This window comes from Triticum urartu, chromosome 1A, assembly GCF_056163025.1.
Source record: "Triticum urartu cultivar PI428250 chromosome 1A, HENAU_Tu73, whole genome shotgun sequence".
Lineage (NCBI taxonomy): Eukaryota > Viridiplantae > Streptophyta > Magnoliopsida > Poales > Poaceae > Triticum > Triticum urartu.
Window position 1 is genome coordinate 438,677,993 of NC_141873.1, and position 7,152 is coordinate 438,685,144.

Here is a 7,152-nt window from a genome sequence, read left to right on the forward strand (position 1 = left end):
CATATGAAGACACATTTCTCCGATTTGGGTTCGAGCTTATCAGGTTGAAGCTTTTTCACATAAGCATCGCAGCCCCAAACTTTAGGAAACGACAACTTGGGTTTCTTGCCAAACCACAGTTCATATGGTGTCATCTCAACGGATTTCGATGGTGCCCTATTTAACGTGAATGCAGCCGTCTCGAAAGCATAACCCCGAAACAATAGTGGTAAATCAGTAAGAGACATCATAGATCGCACCATATCTAATAAAGTGTGGTTATGACGTTCGGACACACCACTACGTTGTGGTGTTCCAGGTGGTGTGAGTTGCGAAAGTATTCCGCATTGTTTCAAATGAAGACCAAACTCATAACTCAAATATTCACCTCCACGATCAAATAATATAAACTTAATTTTCTTGTTATGATGATTTTCCACTTCACTCTGAAATTCTTTGAACTTTTCAAATGTTTCAGACTTATGTTTCATCAAGTAGACATACCCATATCTGCTCAAATCATGTGTGAAGGTCAGAAAATAACGATACCCGCCACGAGCATCAATACTCATCGGACCGCATACATCAGTATGTATTATTTCCAATAAGTCTGTTGCTCGTTCCATTGTTCTGGAGAACGGAGTCTTAGTCATCTTGCCCATGAGGCATGTTTCACAAGCATCAAGTGATTCATAATCAAGTGATTCCAAAAGCCCATCAGCATGGAGTTTCTTCATGCACTTTACAACAATATGACCTAAACGGCAGTGCCACAAATATGTTGCACTATCATTATTAAACTTATATCTTTTGGCCTCAATACTATGAATATATGTATCACTACTATCAAGATTTAATAAAAATAGACCACTCATCAAGGGTGCATGACCATAAAAGATATTACTTGTATAAATAGAACAACCATTATTCTCTGATTTAAATGAATAATTGTCCTGCATCAAACAAGATCCAGATATAATGTTCATGCTTAAAACTGGCACCAAATAACAATTATTCAGGTCTAAAACTAATCCCGAAGGTAGATGTAGAGGTAGCGTGCCGACAGCGATCACATCGACTTTGGAACCGTTTCCCACGCGCATCGTCACCTCGTCCTTAGCCAATCTTTGCTTAATCCGTAGCCCCTATTTCGAGTTGCAAATATTAGAAACAAAACCAGTATCAAATACTCAGGCGCTACTACGAGCATTAGTAAGGTACACATCAATAACATGTATATCAAATATATCTTTCACTTTGACATCCTTCTTATCCGCCAAATACTTTGGACAGTTCCGCTTCCAGTGATCAGTCCCTTTGTAGTAGAAGCACTCAGTCTCAGGCTTAGGTCCAGACTTAGGCTTCTTCACTTGAGCAGCAACTTGTTTGTTGTTCTTCTTGAAGTTCCCCTTCTTCCCTTTACCCTTCTTGAAACTGGTGGTCTTGTTGACTATCAACACTTGATGCTCCTTCTTGATTTCTACCTCCGCAGCTTTTAGCATCGCGAAGAGCTCGGGAATAGTCTTATCCATCCCTTGCATATTATAGTTCATCACGAAGTTTTTGTAGCTTGGTGGCAGTGATTGAAGAACTCTGTCAGTGACACTATCAACCGGAAGATTAACTCCCAGCTGAGTCAAGTGATTGTGGTACCCAGACATTCTGAGTATGTGCTCACTGACAAAACTATTCTCCTCCATTTTGCAGCTGTAGAACTTATTGGAGACTTCATATCTCTCAATCCGGGCATTTGCTTGAAATATTAACTTCAACCCCTGGAACATCTCATATGCTCCATGACGTTTAAAACGTCGTTGAAGTCCCGGTTCTAAGCCGTAAAGCATGTCACACTGAACTATCAAGTAGTCATCAGCTTTGCTCTGCCAGGTGTTCATAACATCTGGAGTTGCTCCTGCAGCAGGTTTGGCACCTAGTGGTGCTTCCAGGACGTAATTCTTCTGTGCAGCAATGAGGATAATCCTCAAGTTACGGACCGAGTCTGTGTAGTTGCCACCATCATCTTTCAACTTAGCATTCTCTAGGAACGCATTAAAATTCAACGGAACAACAGCACGAGTCATTTATCTACAACAACATAGACATGCAAAATACTATCAGGTACTAAGTTCATGATAAATTAAAGTTCAATTAATCATATTACTTAAGAACTCCCACTTAGATAGACATCCCTCTAGTCATCTAAATGATCACGTGATCCATATCAACTAAACCATGTCTGATCATCACGTGAGATGGAGTAGTTTTCAATGGTGAACATCACTATGTTGATCATATCTACTATATGATTCATGCTCGACCTTTCGATCTCAGTGTTCTGAGGCCATATCTGCATATGCTAGGCTCGTCAAGTTTAACCCTTGTATTCTGCTTGTGCAAAACTGGCTTGCACCCGTTGTATGTGAACGTAGAGCTTATCACACCCGATCATCACGTGGTGTCTTGGCACGACGGACTGTAGCAACGGTGCATACTCAGGGAGAACACTTATACCTTGAAATTTAGTGAGAGATCATCTTATAATGCTACCGTCGTACTAAGCAAAATAAGATGCATAAAGGATAAACATCACATGCAATCAATATAAGTGATATGATATGGCCATCATTATCTTGTGCCTTTGATCTCCATCTCCAAAGCACCGTCATGATCACCATCGTCACCGGCTTGACACCTTGACCTCTGCTACCTCTTGAGCACTGCGTTGATTTTCCCTTGAAGAGGAAAGGGTGATGCGGCAAAGTAGCGTAAGTATTTCCCTCAGTTTCTGAGAACCAAGGTATCAATCCAGTAGGAGGCCATGCACGAGTCCCTCGCACCTACACAAACAACTAAAATCCTTGAAACCAACACAGTAAAGGGGTTGTCAATCCCTTCACGGTCACTTACGAAAGTGAGATCTGATAGATATGTAAGATAATATTTTTGGTATTTTTATGATAAAGATGCAAAGTAAGTAAAGCAAAATAAAAATGGCAAAAGATATAGCTTGTTGATGGGAGATTAATATGATGGAAAATAGACCCGGGCCATAGGTTTCACTAGCGGCTTCTCTCGAGAGCATAAGTATTATAGTGGGTAAACAAATTATTGTTGAGCAATTGACAGAATTGAGCATAGTTATGAGAATATCTAGGTATGATCATGTATATAGGCATCACGTCCGAGACAAGTAGACCGACTCCTGCCTGCAACTACTACTATTACTCCACACATCGACCGCTATCCAGCATGCATCTAGAGTATTAAGTTCAAAGGAACAGAGTAACGCTTTAAGTAAGATGACATGATGTAGAGGGATAAACTCATGCAATATGATGTAAACCCCATATTGTTATCCTCGATGGCAACAATACAATACGTGCCTTGCTGCCCCTACTATCACTGGGAAAGGACACCGCAAGATTGAACCCAAAGCTAAGCACTTCTCCCATTGCAAGAAAGATCAATCTAGTAGGCCAAACCAAACTGATAATTCGAAGAGACTTGCAAAGATAACCAATCATACATAAAAGAATTTAGAGAAGATTCAAATATTGTTCATAGATAAACTTGATCATAAACCCACAATTCATCGGTCTCAACAAACACACCGCAAAAGAAGATTACATCGAATAGATCTCCACAAGAGAGGGGGAGAAACATTGTACTGACATCCAAAAAGAGAGAAGAAGCCATCTAGCTAATAACTATGGACCCGAAGGTCTGAGGTAAACTACTCACACATCATCGGAGAGGCTATGGTGTTGATGTAGTAGCCCTCCGTGATCGATGCCCCCTCCGGCGGAGCTCCGGAAAAGGCCCCAAGATGGGATCTCACGGGTACAGAAGGTTGCGGCGGTGGAATTAGGGTTTTGGCTCCGTATCTAGTAGTTTGGGGGTACGTAGGTATATATAGGAGGAAGAAGTACGTCGGTGGAGCAACGTGGGCCCCACGAGGGTGGAGGGCGCGTCTGGGGGGTAGGTGCGCCCCTTACCTCGTGCCTTCCTGGTTGCTTTCTTGATGTAGGGTCCAAGTCCTCTGCATCACGTTCGTTCCGAAAATCACGTTCCCGAAGGTTTCATTCCGTTTGGACTCCGTTTGATATTCTTTTTCTGCGAAACTCTGAAATAGGCAAAAAACAGCAATTCTGGGCTGGGCCTCCGGTTAATAGGTTAGCCCCCCAAATAATATAAAAGTGTATAATAAAGCCCAATAATGTCCAAAACAGAATATAAAATAGCATGGAACAATCAAAAATTATAGGTACGTTGGAGACGTATCAAGCATCCCCAAGCTTAATTCTTGCTCGTCCTCGAGTAGGTAAATGATAAAAACGGAATTTTTGATGTGGAATGCTACTTGGCATAATTTCAATGTAATTCTCTTAATTGTGGTATGAATATTTAGATCTGAAAGATTCAAGACAAAAGTTTAATATTGACATAAAAATAATAATACTTCAAGCATACTAACTAAGCAATTATGTCTTCTCAAAATAACATGGCCAAAGAAAGTTATCCCTAATAAATCATATAGTCTGGCTATGCTCTATCTTCACCACACAAAGTATTTAAATCATGCACAACCCCGATGACAAGCCAAGCAATTGTTTCGTACTTTTGGTGTTCTCAAAATTTTTCAATCTTCACGCAATACATGAGCGTGAGCCATGGACATAGCACTATATGTGGAATAGAATGGTGGTTGTGGAGAAGACAAAAAAGGAGAAGATAGTCTCACATCAACTAGGCGTATCAACGGGCTATGGAGATGCCCATTAATAGATATCAATGTGAGTGAGTAGGGTTTGCCATGCAACGGATGCACTAGAGCTATAAGTATATGGAAGCTCAACAAAAGGAACTAAGTGGGTGTGCATCCAACTCGCTTGCTCACGAAGACCTAGGGCATTTTGAGGAAGCCCATCATTGGAATATACAAGCCAAGTTCTATAATGAAAAATTCCCACTAGTATATGAAAGTAAATATCATAGGAGACTCTCTATCATGAAGATCATGGTGCTACTTTGAAGCACAAGTGTGGTAAAAGGATAGTAACATTCTCCCTTCTCTATTTTTCTCTCATTTTGTGGGCCTTCTTTTTTATGGCCTCTTTTTTTTAAGTCTCATCCCGACTTGTGGGGGAATCATAGTCTCCATCATCCTTTCCTCACTTGGGACAATGCTCTAAAAATGATGATCATCACACTTTTATTTACTTACAACTCAACAATTACAACTCAATACTTGAACAAAATATGACTCTATGTGAATGCCTCTGGCGGTGTACCGGGATATGCAATGAATCAAGAGCGACATGTATGAAAGAATTATGAACGGTGGCTTTGCCACAAATACAATGTCAACTACATGATCATGCAAAGCAATATGACAATGATGGAGCGTGTCATAGTAAACGGAACGGTGGAAAGTTGCATGGCAATATATCTCGGAATGGCTATGGAAATGCCATGATAGGTAGGTATGGTGGCTGTTTTGAGGAAGGTATATGGTGGGTGTATGATACCGACGAAAGGTGCGCGGTATTAGAGAGGCTAGCAATGGTGGAAGGAAGAAAGTGCGTATAATCCATGAACTCAACATTAGTCATAAAGAACTCACATACTTATTGCAAAAATCTATTAGTTATCAAAGCAAAGTTTTACACGCATGCTCCTAGGGGGATAGATTGGTAGGAAAAGACCATCGCTCGTCCCCGACCGCCACTCATAAGGAAGAGAATCAATAAATAAATCATGCTCTGACTTCATCACATAATGGTTCACCATACGTGCATGCTATGGGAATCACAAACTTCAACACAAGTATTTCTCAAATTCACAACTACTCAACTAGAATGACTCTCATATCACCATATCCATGTCTCAAAACAATTATCAAGTATCAAACTTCTCATAGTATTCAACACACTCATAAGATTTTTTTTACTAATCTTGAATGCCTATCATAATTAAAGCAAATTACCATGCTGTTTTGTAGGACTCTCAAAATAATCTAAGTGAAGCATGATAGAACAATTGTTTATATAAAACAAATCCACCACCGTGCTCTAAAATATATAAGTGAAGCACTAGAGAAAAAACTATATAGCTCAAAAGATATAAGTGAAGCACATAGAGTATTCTAACAATTTTCAAATCATGTGAGTCTCTCTCAAAAGGTGTGTATAGAAAGGATGACTGTGGTAAAGTAAAAGCAAAGATTCAAATAATACAAGACGCTCCAAGCAAAACACATATCATGTGGTGAATAAAAATATAGCTCCAAGTAAAGTTACCAATGGAAGTAGACGAAAGAGGGGATGCCTTCCGGGGCATCCCCAAGCTTTGGCTTTTAGGTGTCCTTAGGTTATATTGGGGTTCCATGGGCATCCCCAAGCTTAGGCTCTTGCCACTCCTTGTTCCATAATCCATCAAATCTTTTACCCAAAACTTGAAAACTTCACAACACAAAACTTAAAGTAGAAAATCTCGTGAGCTCCGTTAGCGAAAGAAAACAAAACACCACTTCAAGGTACTGTAATGAACTCATTCTTTATTTATATTGGTGTTAAACATACTGTATTCCAACTTTCCTATGGTTTATAAACTATTTTACTAGCCATAGATTCATCAAAATAAGCAAACAACACACGAAAAACAGAATCTGTCAAAAACAGAACAGTCTATAGTAATTTGTAGCTAACGCAAGTTCTGGAACCCCAAAAATTCTAAAATAAATTGCTGGACGTGAGGGATTTATCTATTAATCATCTGCAAAAATAATTAACTAATTTCCAAATAAAAATGGTAGTAATTCTCGCGAGCGCTAAAGTTTCTGTTTTTTAGAGCAAGATTAAAAAGACTTTCCCCAAGTCTTCCCAACGGTTCTACTTGGCACAAACACTAATTAAACACAAAAAACACAACCAAAACAGAGGCTAGATAAATTATTTATTACTAAACAGGAGAACAAAAGCAAGGAATAAAAATAAAATTGGGTTGCCTCCCAACAAGCGCTATCGTTTAACGCCCCTAGCTATGCATAAAAGCGAAGGTAGATCTAGGTGTCGCCATCTTTGGTAGGCAATCCATAAGTGGCTCTCATAATAGATTCATATGGTAATTTAATTTTCTTTCTAGGGAAGTGTTCCATGCCTTTCCTTAACGGAA